Source organism: Rhinolophus ferrumequinum, chromosome 22, assembly GCF_004115265.2.
Source record: "Rhinolophus ferrumequinum isolate MPI-CBG mRhiFer1 chromosome 22, mRhiFer1_v1.p, whole genome shotgun sequence".
Lineage (NCBI taxonomy): Eukaryota > Metazoa > Chordata > Mammalia > Chiroptera > Rhinolophidae > Rhinolophus > Rhinolophus ferrumequinum.
In genome coordinates, this window is record NC_046305.1 from 3,335,283 (window position 1) to 3,351,539 (window position 16,257).

A 16,257-nucleotide genomic window follows, 5' to 3' on the forward strand; every position below is an offset into this window, starting at 1 on the left:
TGTGGGACGACGAGGAGGACAGGGTCTGAGCCTCCTCTGTTTGCTGCCGGACCCTCAGAACTTAAAATGGGGACGAGCCCATGCAGGTACCCGCCCAATAAATCATTTTGAATGAATGAAAGAAGGATGAATGAAGGATCCTCTTTTCTTGTTTAGCTGCCCATCTGCCAGGCTGCTCACAACTTTTCAGCTGCACCCAAACTTCCCCACCCGGTGGCAGAAGTTTCGGGGTGTTCAGCATTTTGGGTGTTCAGCTGTTCCTGAGCCGCTGAAATTCGGAGGAGGTGTTTCATGATAAGCCTCGTGCTTATTTTCCTATCTCCATGGCTTCTCACTGGCTGTTCCCATGAACATACATCTCCTTTTATTTAATTCCTTTTCCTCATTTGCCTGACCTTCCCTGAGATTTCAGTATATATCCGAGTGGCACCCACACACCTGACGATCACGGCTGATTCAAGGTCAGTTATGAGATAACCCAATAGCCTCAGAAATGCCGCACCGCTCCCCAACTCCCTGCGTTACTATTCATCACTTCTCTTTCTTGGGTCCACACAGAAGCATTCACACCCATTTGAACTGGCAAAGGCTGGTAGAAAATAGCTGTGCCGTTAACGTTTTGCCAGAGATCCTGCTGCAAGTGTTTCAGTAAAGGCAGAGACGTAAGACCCCTTGCCTTTCTTTCATCTGCTAATTTGGAATTACATTGTAAAAGGCTCTGAAGTTTGTGTGTGTGTGTGGGGGGGTGATTTGCTCTTTAAATGCCCTTGCTGCTTAATCTTCATGAAGCCTGATTAGGGTGCTGAGTGATCCTTAAACAGGATTTCTTTTTAAAGGTGCAGAAAGAGGACGGACCACAACTGCATGTCTGATGAGCGGGGCGACAGGTTTCCGGGACTAGGGGATCCTGAGACCGCAGGGGACCCCGGGAGCTGCAGTGCGTGCCCAGCGTCTGAACGGGGTTGACGTCCAGTGCAGGGTTGGCGGTCTCCTGATGTGGATTATGGCAGCCACGAAAATAAGAGAAGTGTGTCCGGGTCAGTCTCCTCTCTTATCCGAAGGGCCTCAGGATGTATGTGCGTTCTTGTTGTTTCATCCTCACAATACTTCTGTCTCTTCGCGTGCAATGTAAGCGATTGGCCACGGGAGCAAGATCCAGAAGACCTTCCTTTTGGACCTGGCTCTGCGGCCAGTGGGCTGTGTGGTCTTAGACCAGGGTTAGCAAACTTCCGTGAAGCACAAGTAGTAGACATTTTAGGCTGTGAGGGTCACACGGCTGTCCAATCGCTGCTGTAGAAGGGAAGCACCAGAGGCCGTACGTCACGGGTGGGGATGGCGGTTCCCAATAAGACTTCGTTTACACAAGGAGGTGGGGCCAGATCGGCCCAGGGGCTCTCGTTTGCCGGCTGTTACTTTACGTAATCAATTCAACTTCTCTGGGCCTCGTTTATTTATCATCAAATATGGGAGTTGAGCTAAAAGTATTCAAGTCATAAAGTCATTTGACCCTGCCTCCAAGAATCTATCAGCCGGGAGTGGCGCTGCTGCTTTGGCTGTGCTAAGCTGTAACTCCCACCAGCTGCACCAGCACTGGCGTTTCTCATGTCAGTTCAAAGCCCCACCAGGGAGCAAACCTTGAGCACAGAGCTGCCTATGAAATCCACACACACAAAGGCCTCAGTCCCAGGTGAAGGTGACAAAAGTTCTACGAGGCCAATCACGCTGCCTCCTCCGTAAGACGAAGCGTTCCAGGACCGCTCAGGGGCTGGGCTGGGCCCTCTTTCCCCCCCACACCCCCGTCCTCCATTGTGCCCTCGTCCCACCCCTCACTTGGCCAAGCCCCTGATTCTCCAGTCCAACCAATCCATGTGACCAAGAGTCCACATGCTCAAAGAAGAAATCCCAACGCTTAGATGATGACCGCAAACCTGTCACTCAGAATTTTCCCTCTGTGGAGAAGGTGGGCGCGTATCGCGGGAGTTCTTCTCACCTGTCACTCATTTGGAAGATAAATATCTTTGTAAAGCAAAAGCACCTGATGAGTGGAAACCTCTAAAACAAGGGTGTCCAAACTTTTTTCAACGTTTCTTACCAAGGCCCATATGAGGTAAAATACACAAACAGCCAGGCCACTCACTCGAGGTGGTTTATTGCCTCACCTGGTTTATGTAAGTAAACTAAATATATATTTGGAATTTGCTGCGGGCCAATTAACAATGGATTGCGGGCCGCAGTTGGCCTGCGGGCCGCAGTTTGGACAACCCTGCTCTAAAACGTATCCATCCTTTATTCCTCTCTAATGCATTGTTTTAGTTAAGGGGCCATGTGGGAGCAACCCTACTGGGCACCTTGAGGACATGCCTCACAGTCAGACCCCTGGTAAGCAGCCACGTGCGTGCTACCTCCCCCACGTTGTGTCACACTTTCAGTTTTCTTAACTCTTTCAGCTAGGAAAAAATGTGCAAGAAACCTTTCCATGGACGAAGATGTTAGAGACCCTCTAGAGTAAACCTGTGTTTGGTTATCTAGGACTTTGCCAGGGAAGAAAGGAAGCGTGTTAAGGAAGCAACCTGTGTATAAAATACAAGCCGCGATTACATCAGCATTTACCCTGTGCCAGCTGCACTGCACACACCCTCATTTAATCCTGGCTGTTGAAGTAGTCTTGATTTTCCCATGTCACAGATAGGGAAACGAAACCTAGTGGTTATCCAACGTCGCAAAGATTTAAATGACAGAGCTAGTTTTTAATCCCAATTCTGTCTGAACTCAATGCCCCTTAAACCGTATTATCTTGTTAACATTTCTAAAATGATTCTAATGGGGGCTGCCCCAATTTATGAGGATCTGATTTTCCAATAAGACTTACTGCACAATGGATGGCATTTCTGTGGGGGGGTTTCAGGGACAGAAATATCATTAGTGTGATAAGTGTCGGCGGTGAGTCTGATCTTCAAATAAACTGTATCCTAGAATGGACCCACTGCACACGGAATCGGACAATTTTTAAACATCCGACTGCCACTAAAACTTGCAACTGAGAGAGTTAGGAACAGTCTTCAGTGCCCAATAAAGAATAAGCTCACAAAAGTCAGGGAGCTGGTCCAGGTTGACCTGCTGTGATGGGGAAAACCAGGTCTGGACTCATATCTTTTGATTCAAAACCCCAGTGTTCTTCTTCCCGAACCATGAATACATCTCCCGCATAAGGGCTGGGAGAAAGAAACCGTGATGGAGCGACCACTTTCAGAGGTTGGCAGAGGAAGCAGCCTGCGTGCAAGTGCAGCCTCGCGCTGTGATGGAGGCCAGACAGAAGTGCAGCCCCGCCGGGCACTGGCGCCGCGCCTGCACCCACCCATGTCCTGGCCATTTGTTTATTTTCAGTTGAGTTAACTCTTCGTAAGGTTTAACAGTGAGATGGGCGATTCCAAACCAGTGACCTACAAACCCAATTTGGCTCACAGATGAGTTTTGTGTAGACTACATAATGTTTTACTTTTTCCCGCAGCGTTTTTTGATATATAATTGACATATCGCATTTAATAAGCTTAGGGCATAAAATGTGATGATATATATATATATATATATATATATATATATATATTTAACACACTAGGGTTAGTTAACACCTCCATCATCCGACGTAACTACCTTTCTTCTTTTCTGGTGGTGGCAACAACATTTAAGATTGACACTCAGTACCTTTCAAGCAGATAATACAGTCCTGTTGACCATGGTTACCAGAAGTTATCCATCTTATAACTCAAAGTCTGTGCCTTTTAACTAACATCTCCCCATTTCTCCCAACCCCAGCCCCTGGTAACCAGCGTTCTCCTCTGTTTCTGAGTTTGGCTTTCTTTTTTTTTTTCAGATTCCACATATACGTGACTCCAGGCAGTGTTTGTCTTTCTCCAGATCCTACAGTTGTTCTATTTAAAAATTTTGAAGAACCTCCAGCACAGTAAAAGAAACAACGAGAAGAATGAAAAGGCAATCTATAGAATAGGAAACAATGTTTGCAAATCATCTCTATGATAAGGGGTTAATATCCAAAATATGTAAGAAACTCATACAACTCAACAGAAAATAAAAATCTGATTGAAAAGGGGCAGAAGACCTGAACAGATATTTCTCCAAAGAGGACACACAGGTGGACACAGGTACATGAGAAGATGCTAGACGTCACTCGTCATCGGGAAATGCAAATCGAAACCACAGCAAGATGTCACCTCCCCGGTCAGATGTATCCTCTTGGGCAGCAAGAGTATGTGCTCAGACCACGTTTGGTAAATAACCAAGCCAATATTTACAACAGCCCACATATCCCAGGCTCTTTGAGAGATGGGAGGTCAAGTCCATGCCTGAGGAGCTTACAGTCCAGGTAACCGTGGGGAAGTGTGGAAAGTGCTTGACCGGAGGGCCGGCCAGCACTAGGTGAGGGCGGCAGCCTGGTGTGCAGAGTGGGGACACGACCAGCCCCTCCCTGCCCCACTCCCCAGCCTGCAGACGGACCCCAATGTTTAACAAGTCCAGAAGAAGCATTTCTCTGCACGTGGGCACCTCCTTCGCTGAAACCCATTAATTCTAAGCTTTAACACCCTTGGTCGGAAATAGCTCCAAACCGTATGGGGAAGTAGGAAAAGCAGAAGGTTGGCCACAGTCACAGGAAGATATTAATAGTCCCCTTCACCTGGCTCTCTTTCGGCTCCCTTTCTCCCTCTGCCTGCACCCTGCCCCCAACCTACCACCGAAATAAATGTTTTCCAGGAACCTACAACAAGGGATTTGAAAGTAAATCAAAACCTGGATAGAGGGCCAACGACAAAGGAGAGTGCTGCCACTTGCATGTGTCTGAGGCAGCGAAGGGGACCTTCTTACAGTATTCACAGTCTCCAGAAAGGCAGGGCCTTGCTGTGCAGACAAAGCCCCCAGCTTCTTAATTGCTAGGGAGGTACCCCCACTGCTGAGCTTTCCGGGCGCGTGCAGGCAGGAGAGGGTTAACTCAGCCCTCTTTCACTCATTCTCTCTTTTTTTTCTAAGAGGAGCTTTTGGCCAAGGGGACTACGGGTTAGTGCACCCTCCCGATCTCTGCATTATGTCCAGGTGGCATGACGTGTGAACAGACGAAGGACCGAAATCACCGAGGAAATCGCTCCGTCGGAGCCCAGATCACGACGCCTGCCAGTGACCCAGCGACCCCAGTGCTATCTGTCAACTTGTCCTCCCAGCGACTTTTCACCCCATGCTCTGTGGCTGCTACTCCAGGAAATAAAAGAGAGTAAAACAGTCAGGGGCTGGAGGGAGGGGAGGAGAAAGGGCGGAAGCAGGAAGAAATACTGCGTAGACCGAGGACTGGGCTAGCCGGCTCAGCTGCGGGTGGCGCCTGTGCAGCAAGCCCAGAGCTTTTCAGACCCCACACCCACGCGTCCCCACTCTCTGCTGATACGCTCCACCCTCAGGAAACCCCATGGGGGCCGCAAGCCCTGGTCCCCCAACAAAGACCAGGTCTGCTGTGTCCACTGAGGATGGAGACGTCCCCATTCTCCAAATTCTTTCCTCAAAACCTGTTTGGCCTTTGCTTGATGAGTTCGAAAGCATCACTGCCAGAGCCAGGCTGCTTATTTTGGGGTGGGAGGTGGCATTGGAGAGATGAGAGAAGGGACGGAAACAGACACTGCAGGTATTACAATGCTGACCACTCAGGTGAAGAGCCTGGCCAGCAGCAGAGGCAGATGGAGACTTTGGATGGGGACAAAAGATGGGGTGACTGTTCCCCAAATGCACTAGGATGACCTAAGTGACGTCGGATAAATGTGCTAACCTTTCTTTGCCTCAGTTTTCTCACCGGTGCAATGAGGACCGGAGACCCGACCTGACAGTGTGATTGTAAGGGGTGCACGTGGCACTAACGTAATGTTCTCAGAAGAGAACGTCTGGGACGTGCTCTCAAGGCACGCTCCTGTCCCTACTCCCCCACATCGAGTCTGAACTTCTTACGGCACTGAGACCTCAGCACGGCCCCCCCGCCCCCCAGGCCTGCCAGTTCCTCTCAGTCCTGACCTTACTTCTGAAGTTCCTGTCGGAAAAGCCCATTCTCTCCAGCCTGTCTTCTGAAGGCCTCAAACAGTCACCAATGAACAGACTGAAATACCCTTTTTCTGTCACCTTCTCCAGGCAGAGTTAAGCACTCCTGCTGCTTAGCTTTCTCTGCAGGGGAAGGACTATTACCTAGAATTTCTGGATGAAAAAACTGAGGCTCAAGATAGATGAGTGAATCTTCCCACAAGCGCACAGCTCGACACAGGAGATGAAGGTGGGATACAAACACAGGTATCCCGGGCCCTCTGAGCTTTCCCCTCCATCACCCCGTCCCCCTTTGGGGTAACCCACGAAGAGCTGCCCTGGAAAGAATGGCCTCTAACAGCTGGGGGACCTGGGTTCCATTGTTACTGGGCCGAGTGCTCCCTTCGGGAGAGCGGGGCCGGTTGAGCAGGGAGAGTTCTCTGTCCTCCTCGGAAAAACGACAACACAAGCCCTTTCCCTCCGAGGTCGCTCTGCTCTGCTGCTCGGTGATTTCGCCTTCACCTGACACAAAGTGGGCAGTGACTTCAGACGGGCTTGCCTTTGGGGCTGGCACCTTTTCTTTGTCTTTCCTTAGTTCTCTGCCTATTCTCAGTCTTAAATGAGGGGCCCCTCATTTAAGTGTCTCCCCAGGACCAGCCTCTCTGGGGAGACACTCCTGAGCCAGGTCCTGTCAATAATCTCATCTAATTTCATAGAACCACTTCCACCGGCTGCTCTGAGATTTACCCCCTGCCCCCCCGCCCCCCCTTTTTACAACCCACTCGGCCTCAGGTCACTCACTCCAAACCCACTTCACACCCGGGTGTTTATCTGGCTCAAAGGATCAGTGCGGAGACCTTTGTTTTTCCCAGTGAATTCCAATAGCCTCCTGATCAGATAACAGGCAATCTGTGTCCTGTCACTCTCCATTCCTGCGCTCTCAATCACGCTCCCCTCTCAGGACCCAGAGATAATATTAATTACAACTTCTAATTTAAAGGGGGCTCCTGCCTGAAGGTCTCGGTGCAGAGAAAGGGTTTCTTTGTTAAGGAAGGAAGAGCCCCTCCTGATTAAGTCACAGTGCCCTGGAGTGACTGGGGTGCTGGCCACGCCGGGTCCAGCCAGGTGCCAGGAGGGGCACACGGGGGCACGCTGTGGGCAGGGACGCTGCCAGCACTGGAGGGGACGCTACCAAATCTGAGGTTTCCTGAAATGTCTTCCAGACCATTCCAACCACAAGCAGCATCCTCGGAGCGTCTAGAACTTGTCCCTTACGGCCACTCTTGCCCTTTGTCGTCATCGTCAACGATACTACAGCAGGCGGGACCTGAGCAGAGAGACCCCTGAATCAAGTCCGTGTTGAATTATGTGACTTCCAGCCTTTCACTCAACCTCTCTGAATCTCAAGTTTAGTTGTTTTCCATATTCAAAATGAAGATGATAAAGTTTGAAGCTCTTGGGGTGCGTAAACATGGTGTGAAGCTACGGCTTAGCGTCTCACAGGTTTTGACCTTCCCTGAGGTCGCTGGTGCATGAATGTGTTATCCGTCCGTGGAGTCCACGTTTCATGCCTTCTTCAAAGAAAAAGTTTACACACGTGGCTATTGCTCAAGGGGGTCTGTAGTGTTTTCATTAGTAACCCGGCTAGTTGGGACATGAGAACCAGGGGACTCTCCAGACTTGTCCATGCCTGGGACAAACTGGCTAGAAATACAAGAGAACTAACGATTTCTTTCCTCCCTGTTTTCTTTTTCATCAATTCCTGCCCCCCTTTGGTGCTTTCTCTTCCGGCTCCTTCATGTCTTGCTGCTCCCGCCAGGGAAGTCTACTGAGATATGACCTTCCCCTCTACTTCCCTTGCCTTTTTCTACCTGTCAAATCACGTAGGGGCATGTTAGGGAGCCGAAGGGGGCAAAACGCTTCACAGAAAAGGGTTAATGGAGTAGTCCAAAAAAACATGTGTTACCTCTAAATGCGAGAAAACAAATTATGTACTAATCTCTTTCCACCAAAGGATAACCAGCGATCTCTACTTTCATATAGATTAGCTCATTTCATTCTCATAAAAATCTATGAGAAGCTTCCAGGTCCACGGGACAATGGCAGCAGCCTAAACAAGAAAGTTTCCACACATCCTCAAAAAAGCCCCCAAAACACAAAACAGAACCCAAGCCAGGCGAGCAAGGAGAGCCAATGAAATCACCCACATCTTGCTTTGCAACGTAACATAAACATGAAGAACTTTACAAACTTTAATTGACAAGTAATTCAAGTTGGGAAAAGCAAGTGGGGAGCGCGGAGTGGAGGGTGAGGCAGAATACAACCCGAGAATACAATTTAAAGCTGACAGCGGAGCAGGCAAAACGAAGTAAGGGACAAAGAGACTGGCCACTATGGAATGGCATTAGTGTGAAGAAACAACTTGGCCATAAATACAAGCCTTCCTAAATAAGGAAAGAAACACAAAACAACACGTTCCCCCTCTCCGGTCCCCCCCACACACAGAAAAAGAGGTCATATCGTGCAAGTCACTTTATCGTGAAACTATTCAATGAACAGAGTAAAAGAATCGATAGAGCTGAAATGAAACATACCAGTCATGCTAATAAATCAGCTTAACTCATACATTGAAAGGGAACATGTTTCGAATGGGCTCACACAGCGAAGCGACTCGCGGTATGCAGACACACCTCCAACAAGGTGGCAGCGACAGCCCGAAAATGGAGCGCCTGGACCAGGCCAAGGGAAACGGAGTGAGAGCGGGGCGTGGTCTTGCTATCTGACAAGGTGGAGTTCAGGGGAAAGAGAGAGAAGCAGAAGAACACTTTCTACAGGCAAAGGCCACGTCCCAGCAGAGATGGGTGGAGCCCTTCCGTGCATCAGACGCCTCCCTAACGCCGGAACCACGGGAAACACGAGGAGACAGAGCTACAAGCATCAGGGGCTCTGGTGCACAATGCCCAGCCTGAGAAAGGACAAGTGCAAATGAAATAAATAAGGAGAAAGAGGACGCAAGCAACATAATACATGCGGCTCTATTTGCACCCCGATAATAGAGAATAAATCTTACTTCCTATGCACAGAGGATATTTATGAAAATCCATCAATTCACCACATTTGGGGCTCAATAAAAATTCAAGAAATTACACAAAGTAGCAATAATACAAAGAGTCTCTGGTTATTATGCGAAAATGGATTTAAATGAGGAAATGCAAACCAATATCAAAGACATTGGAAAAATAATGATTAAAATTATTATGTATCAGAATTTGTATTTTTATACAATTAAAGCAATGATCAGATAAAATTTTATGATCATATAAATCAATAAAAATAAACAGTGAAAGCACATGAATTAAATACTTAACCCCCAAATTTGGAAAACAGAATAATTCAGTTAATAAAGAGAACAAAAGAGAGAAAATAGTAAGAATAAAAGCAGAAATTAATGAAGTAGAAAAGAGAAAAAAATAGCCATCCCAATAAGTAAATATTGGGTTACAAAATTAAAAAAAAATCACTAACTAACCAAATCAAGCAAAAAAGTTAAGACTGTTTGTGGGAAGTGGGGGAGAAGAAAAAGCACAAACACAAGATTAAAAATGACAAAGGAAAATAACATTGAAACCAAGGAGATTTCCAATGCAAAAGTGGACACTTATCTAGGAAAACATGCTGTGCCAAAACCGATTCCAGTAATACACACCAACTTTCATAGAAGAAATGAGGAAAGTTACCAAAGAGTTACTTCCCACCCCTTCGTCTCAAAAAAACAGCAAGTTAAAATTATTTCACAGGGGAATTCTACGGAAATTCCAAAACCCAGGTCATCCTATTTGTACAAAAGCATAGAAAAAGAAGGAAACCTTTCAAACCCCTCCAGCAAAAAGAATGTGACATTAATAACAAAACTTGATTGAAAAATTTCTTTCCTCAAATTTACAGGCAAAGCTCACTTACAAATATCGATACAATCGTTCAAAAGAAATATTTCCACAGTGCCCCACAGCACATTAAGATAATACATCAAAACAAAGTAAAGTTTATGCCAGAAATGCAAGACAGATTAATATTAGGAAGCCCATTATTATACTTCGCCAAATTATTAGATTTATGAAGAAGAATCCCGTGTTCATTTTCATACACGCTGAAAAGCATTTGCAAAATTTAACTCGTATTCCCAATAAAAGCACATAATGAAAGTAATCAATGGATATGTCCTTAAAATGGTAAAATATTTATAACTCACCCAAAAGCTGGCCTCAATTCAGTGGAAAAACACCGAACTCCCCTCTCTGAAGTCTGGCCCCGGGCGACGACGGTCAATTTATTATCATTCACTGTAGAGCCGGAGCTTTTAGGTCACAAATTCTGATGAAAATACAAAATTAGAGGCATGAGAATTAGAGAGGATAAGTTAAAAACACCTCTATTTTCAGATGATACGATATGACTGTCCATCTTGAAAACTCTCAAGAATTCAAAGAAATACAACACAAATAATTTAAAAATTAGTAAAATTGCAGAATACTAACTTAATGTAATATTCAAAAATATCAATCGTCTTCATACACCACATTAACAGAATGAAGGACAGAAACCACACAATCATCTTAATTGATGCAGATAAAGCATTTAACAAGATTCTACACGCTTTCGTGATAAAAACCATCAACTCCTCATAAGGAGTTCACATCCAGATTATACAGAGAAGTTACAACTCAACAAGAAAAAAATCAAATATTAAAAAAAATGGGCAAAGGTCTTGAATAGATATGTCTCCAAAGATGAAACACAGATGGCCAACAGACATATGAAAAGGTGCTTAACATCACTAATCACCAGAGAAATGCAAATTAAAACCACAATGAAATATCACTTTACCCCATTAGGACGGCTATTCTAAACAGAACAATACAAATCCAGAACACAAATAAAAACAGAAAATAACAAGTGTTGGCAGGGATGTGAAGAAGTTGGAACCCTTGGGTGCTGCTGGTGGAATTGTAAAATGGTGCAACTGCTAAACTGCTATGGAAAACAGGACGGTGCTTCCTTAAACAATTAAAACTGGACTTTGATATCATCTAACAATCCCGCTTCTGAGTATATATCTGAAAACAAAAATGAAAGCAGTGTCTTGAAGAGACATCTGCACACACATGTTCGTAGCAGCAGAACTATTCAGTGTTCAAGAGGTGGAAATAACACAAATGTCTACTGATAGAGGAATGAATAAACAAAATGTGGTCCATACATCCAATGGAATACCATGCAGTCTTAAAAAGGAAGGAAATTCTATCACGTACTACAACATGGATGAACTGTGAGGACATTGTAAGAGAAATGCGCCAGTGACAAAAGGACAAGCACCATATGATTGCACTTAGATGAGGCAGTAGTCAGCTTCACAGAGACAGAGGAAGACTGGTGATTGGCAGGGGTTAGGGGAGAGGCAAAGGGCAACTGCTGAATGGTCCCCGAGTTTCAATTCTGCAAGATGGCACGGTTTCAAACATCAGTTTCACAACAGTGTAAATATACTTAACACCGCTGAAGTACACACTTAGAAAGGGCTAAGATGGCAAATTCTATACGTATTTTTAACCATAATAAAAATATCAATAGTCTTCATATAAACATAACGACACATTAGAAGATATAGCAAAAGGACAAGGAAAAAAAGATAAAATACCAAGAGTAAACTTAATAAAAAATGTCCAAAACCATTTTGAGGGGGACATTAAAACATTTAGGGAGGACACAGAAGCACGACTGAACAAATGACGAATGAACCATGCTCTCTCCCGGGACACGTGAACTTCACAGAAATGACGCTTCTCCCCAGTTATAGATGAAACTAATTCTAACCAAAACAAGACAAGCTGACTTTACATTTAATAAGGAAAAATAAATAAGCAATGATAGCCAAGAATATCATGCACAGGATGACCGAGGGCCAAGCCCAGCTGATACAAAATGTGCTAAACAGATGAAAATAAAGACAGCATGGCACGTGAATGGATAGATGGACAATGAAACAACAGGCAAAGTGCAGAACCAGATCCTGGAACGAGACAATGAGGTAACTTATCATTTAATAAAAGATAAAAGATAGAAAGATAAAAGTGCAGCAGAGAACTAAATTGAACAAAAACCTAAGTATTAGGAAATGTGGGTAAACGCCTCTCTAAACCCAGAATAGAGGGAGCCTTTCTGAATGCGACAAAAGTTCAGGAAACGACCTAGAGGCAGTGACCCTCTGCAGCAGTGGACGCACGCGGGGCCCAAGTGTTCGTGTCGGGACGTGTTCCCACTCAGGAACCCAGGCTCCCGGGGAAACAGCCGATTCCAGGACCAGATCAAGGAAAGTACGAAGTGGACACTTTGTTTTTTGGAGAAAAAAAAGAAAAACAAAGAGGCACTCAAAAGGGGCCAAGTCCAAAATCACAGAAGTCACCCCAAAACCTCCCCACCTGCTCTCCACCCAGGCCAAACTGGGGAAATCTAAACATAAAAAGAATTACAAGTCTAATCGGCCATAAATCACTGAAAAACAAGAAAAACCTGGGAGTCCACTGTGACCGCCCCCGCACCTCGCTCTGTCCAACATCCCCCCCTCCACTCAAAAGCCAGAAAGATTGATTTACAATGTATATGTCAGTTTCCCCCCGAAAACTCAGCAATTTATTTCCATTTGTTCTTCACATGGAAAACACTTATGATGATCTCTCAGCTCCTCCGGCCTGGGTCTGGTTTGCCTGCAGCTCTATCCTATATTCTCTCTCTCCCCCACCTCCCTCTCCCCTCCCTCTCTCTCCCCCTCTCTGTCTCTGTCTCTGTCTCTGTCTCTCTTCCCCCTTCTCTCTCTCCCCCTCCCCCCTCTCCCTTTCTCCTCCTCTCTCCTCTCTTCTCTCTGTTTCTCTCTCTCTCTCTCTCAGTGTCAGTGTGCTCTCACCACACTCCATTCCCTTCCTCCACACGTCAAGTCTTTGTTACCTGGGGATTCTGTGTCTCATTTATTTCCTGTGTGACATTTATAACAATCTTCAATTATCTTGTTCTCTCTGTTTGTTTTTATGTAACCTGCCTCTCGCACGAGAATATACATCTCAAAAGGGCAGGGAAGTCTGCCTTTTTTCAGTGTCATATTCCATGCCCTACTGCAGTGACTGGTCAATGACTGGCTCGAAGTCAGTTTTCCTGAACAAATGAATGTGCACAAATGAATGATAAATAGTGAGTGGAGCAACCCTTCCGACTTCCAGTTCCTGTCTCTTTCTATGAAAGGTTTCTATTTTTCCTTCTTTCTGTTTGGTTCTTCTCTATGTGCCATAAATGCCGCATATATGGGTCATTCTGCACACGTTGCGCTTCCATACACTTACACATGAAAGCCTTCCACATGCCATCCATGAAATCATGAATGTCACTGTGTGTTTACAAGGCAAACACCGGAAAGGTCCTTAGAAATCCCACCTGATCCTCACGTTGTACAGAAAAGGAGACTGAGGCCCGCCGTACTGTATAAACTGCCCAAAGTCACAGAGCTAATCACCGACACGCCTGTCATTACAACCCGGCTCTCCCCCTTTCCAGTCCCTTTCTGTTCTCTCTGTTAGTCTCTCCCCTAACCCTCAGCGCCCTAGCTCTCGCCAACACGCCCCGGGGGACCCGGGAGGAGACGGTGCAGGGGGATGGAAGTCGGGTGGAGTCTCAGGTCCTCAGGCCCCGGACTTCTCGGCTGCGTGTCTGAAACCACTCGTGTGCCGTCCAAGGGAGACTGGCTCTCAGGGCATCTTAGGAGGCTGGATGCCAGCACGGCCCCCAGTGTGTGCGTTCACACAGTCTACTGCTCCCTGAGAACCGCTCTGCCAACTGTGGGGACGGAAAAATCACTCCCGGAATTCCATGGCAACCATCGCCGAATTTCCCATGTTTGTTCATATGATAAATGTAAAGCCATCATCTATTTTTAAGCTCTTGGAGCCTTACTGACTCAAACGAACAGGAAAGCCCTGTCAGGGCCATTCTGTTTTATGAAAAAGTGAGGGTGGGGCTTCTGCTTTTCTTTAAATAGTTGAAAAGTTTTAAGGTTGCTTTTTACACAAGAACTGTGCAGCTCATTGGAATGGAATGGCCTTGCCTCCCTCGTAAATGAGGCCCGCTGCTGAGACCGAGATGCTAAATCTTAATCCTGGAAGCCCCGAGGCCTGGATGTACGGGAGCATAAGCAAAGGTTTGGGAACCCACACCGGCCGCCTGGGCAAGGGCCGTAAAGGGGACACGCCCGTGTTCTGGGAGCCTGTTCACACGGATATCCACAAAACCTTCTTCATCCCGTTCTGCTACGTATTCCTTCCTCTCCATCTCCGCTTAGCATGCCTTTATCCAGCTGCTGTGGAGTGTCCGTTATTCATTCTGAAGGATGCAAACATGGGCAAGAAACTCTGCCCCTTCCATTAAGAAGCAACTGAAGGGACATGTAGCCACCCGACATCATGTGTGATTTGTCTGAACCCTTAGTCTGACCATATGGGTGTGGGACACTCATTGGAGTAACCAGAGAGCAAGCCAGGCTGGCTTGAGCAGGGAGGGGGTCCGTTTTCACTGTCCACATTCTGGGATAGAGAAGTGTCGTGCAGGGTCTCTAGTCCCGCTCCCCGCACAAGAACGCAGGACATGGTGAGGCCAAAAAGGAACACCCACGGAGCCACAGACAGGGGTGTCATACCAGTATATTCTCGCTGGTGGCCGGGTTGGAGACACAGGAAGCAGGAGCCACACGATCCACAACCTGCCGTCCGCTACTCTGTCAGCCAGCCAGCCAGCCAGCCAGCCAGCCAACCAACCAACCCACCCAACCAACCCACCCCCCCCTACCTGCAGTCTGCGCTCCTCTGCCAACCAACACCCAATCCCCTACCAGTTATATTAGTGGCTAATGGCTAACCGGTAACAGCTGATGGCCAATCAGTCACAGCTGATGGCCACCTACTACCCCAGCCAGCACCTTTCCACATGAGACTGAAAGCCTGGAAACTGCTCTCTGGGACTCTGTCCCCACAAGAAGACACGTGGTGGAGAAGCAAAACTGCCCCCACTGTGTAATGTGGGTGAGAAATGAGCCTTCACTGTTGTAACCACTAACATGTAAGGCTGTTTAATGTAGAGAAAGCTGAATGGTGCTCGAGGTGGTCTGTCTCCTAACCTCCAGGCTGATCCTGACCCCACTAAACAGAAGAAATGATGGTAAATGGAAACTAGTCTCTGCACTACCAGCATCTATCCTATAGATAAATGATGAGAAAAAGTGCAAGGGATCTTCTCTTTAGAACCCACAGAACCTAATGCAGGGCCAATGCAGCCTAAGCCGGGACGTCCAGGGAATGCATGTAACATGCAGAAGGCGGAAGCTGCACGCCAGGAATGCAGCTCAGGTGTCTGAAATACCGTTGATGTTTCAGGCTAGTCAACATATCAATCATTTCAGTGCTTTCTTTTGTCCCCCAAATCATTATGGTTTTGCATTTGACACATTTCTTCTCAATTAAATATGTCAAAATTACTCTGAAAATAGGTAAAATGTTTCATTCACTTGGTAGGGGAGCATAATCAGAATATTAACATAAAAGGACATTTTTTTTTAAGTTGAATAAATCATTTGTAATTCCTTTAATACAAATTAAGTTGGCAGCATCTTCCTTCATATTAGGTTGGACTTTCTAAGATTCACCTTGGAAGCAAATCGTGCTGACGGCATTTCACATTCCAAGACCAGGTGCAGCGCGGGCAGAGACACGGCGGACGCCTTTGGGTACTTTTGCTGAATTCACCGTTATGCACACAGGACAGCTGATTTCTCTCAGTGACGCTTCACAGGATACGAGACCAGTAACGGTCCTTCTTGTGGGGAGGCGGGCTCAGAGGTGGGGTCTGTGCAGTGCTGTAACCACAGCCACGCAGGTGAGGGACATGCTCGGGGAGAAGAATGACTTCCCAGTTCATTCCGGCAGCTTTTCCATTCGCAAGAGATTCACCAAAACAGACTAGCAAGACTAAAGAAGTTGTGGACCACTTGGAATCTGTGATTTGGTTTTGGGTTTTCTCTACTTCTTCCCTCTCTCCCTACCCCTGGAGTTTCTAAGTCACAGCTCCCCAAAGGATATATTAAGCATTCTTCAAAAACGAGCA

The 16,257-nt window shown here is 46.5% G+C and overlaps 1 long non-coding RNA gene across 1 annotated transcript in view; it reads right to left on the reverse strand.

The window, feature by feature from the left end:
* The window catches only part of LOC117015221 (uncharacterized), a 276,976-nt gene that overhangs the window by 55,390 nt on the left and 205,329 nt on the right, over window positions 1-16,257 (reverse strand). Inside the window, exon 4 of the long non-coding RNA XR_004421680.1 lies at window positions 10,313-10,434. This is a non-coding gene — a long non-coding RNA (uncharacterized LOC117015221). The remainder of the gene's footprint in view (window positions 1-10,312; window positions 10,435-16,257) is intronic.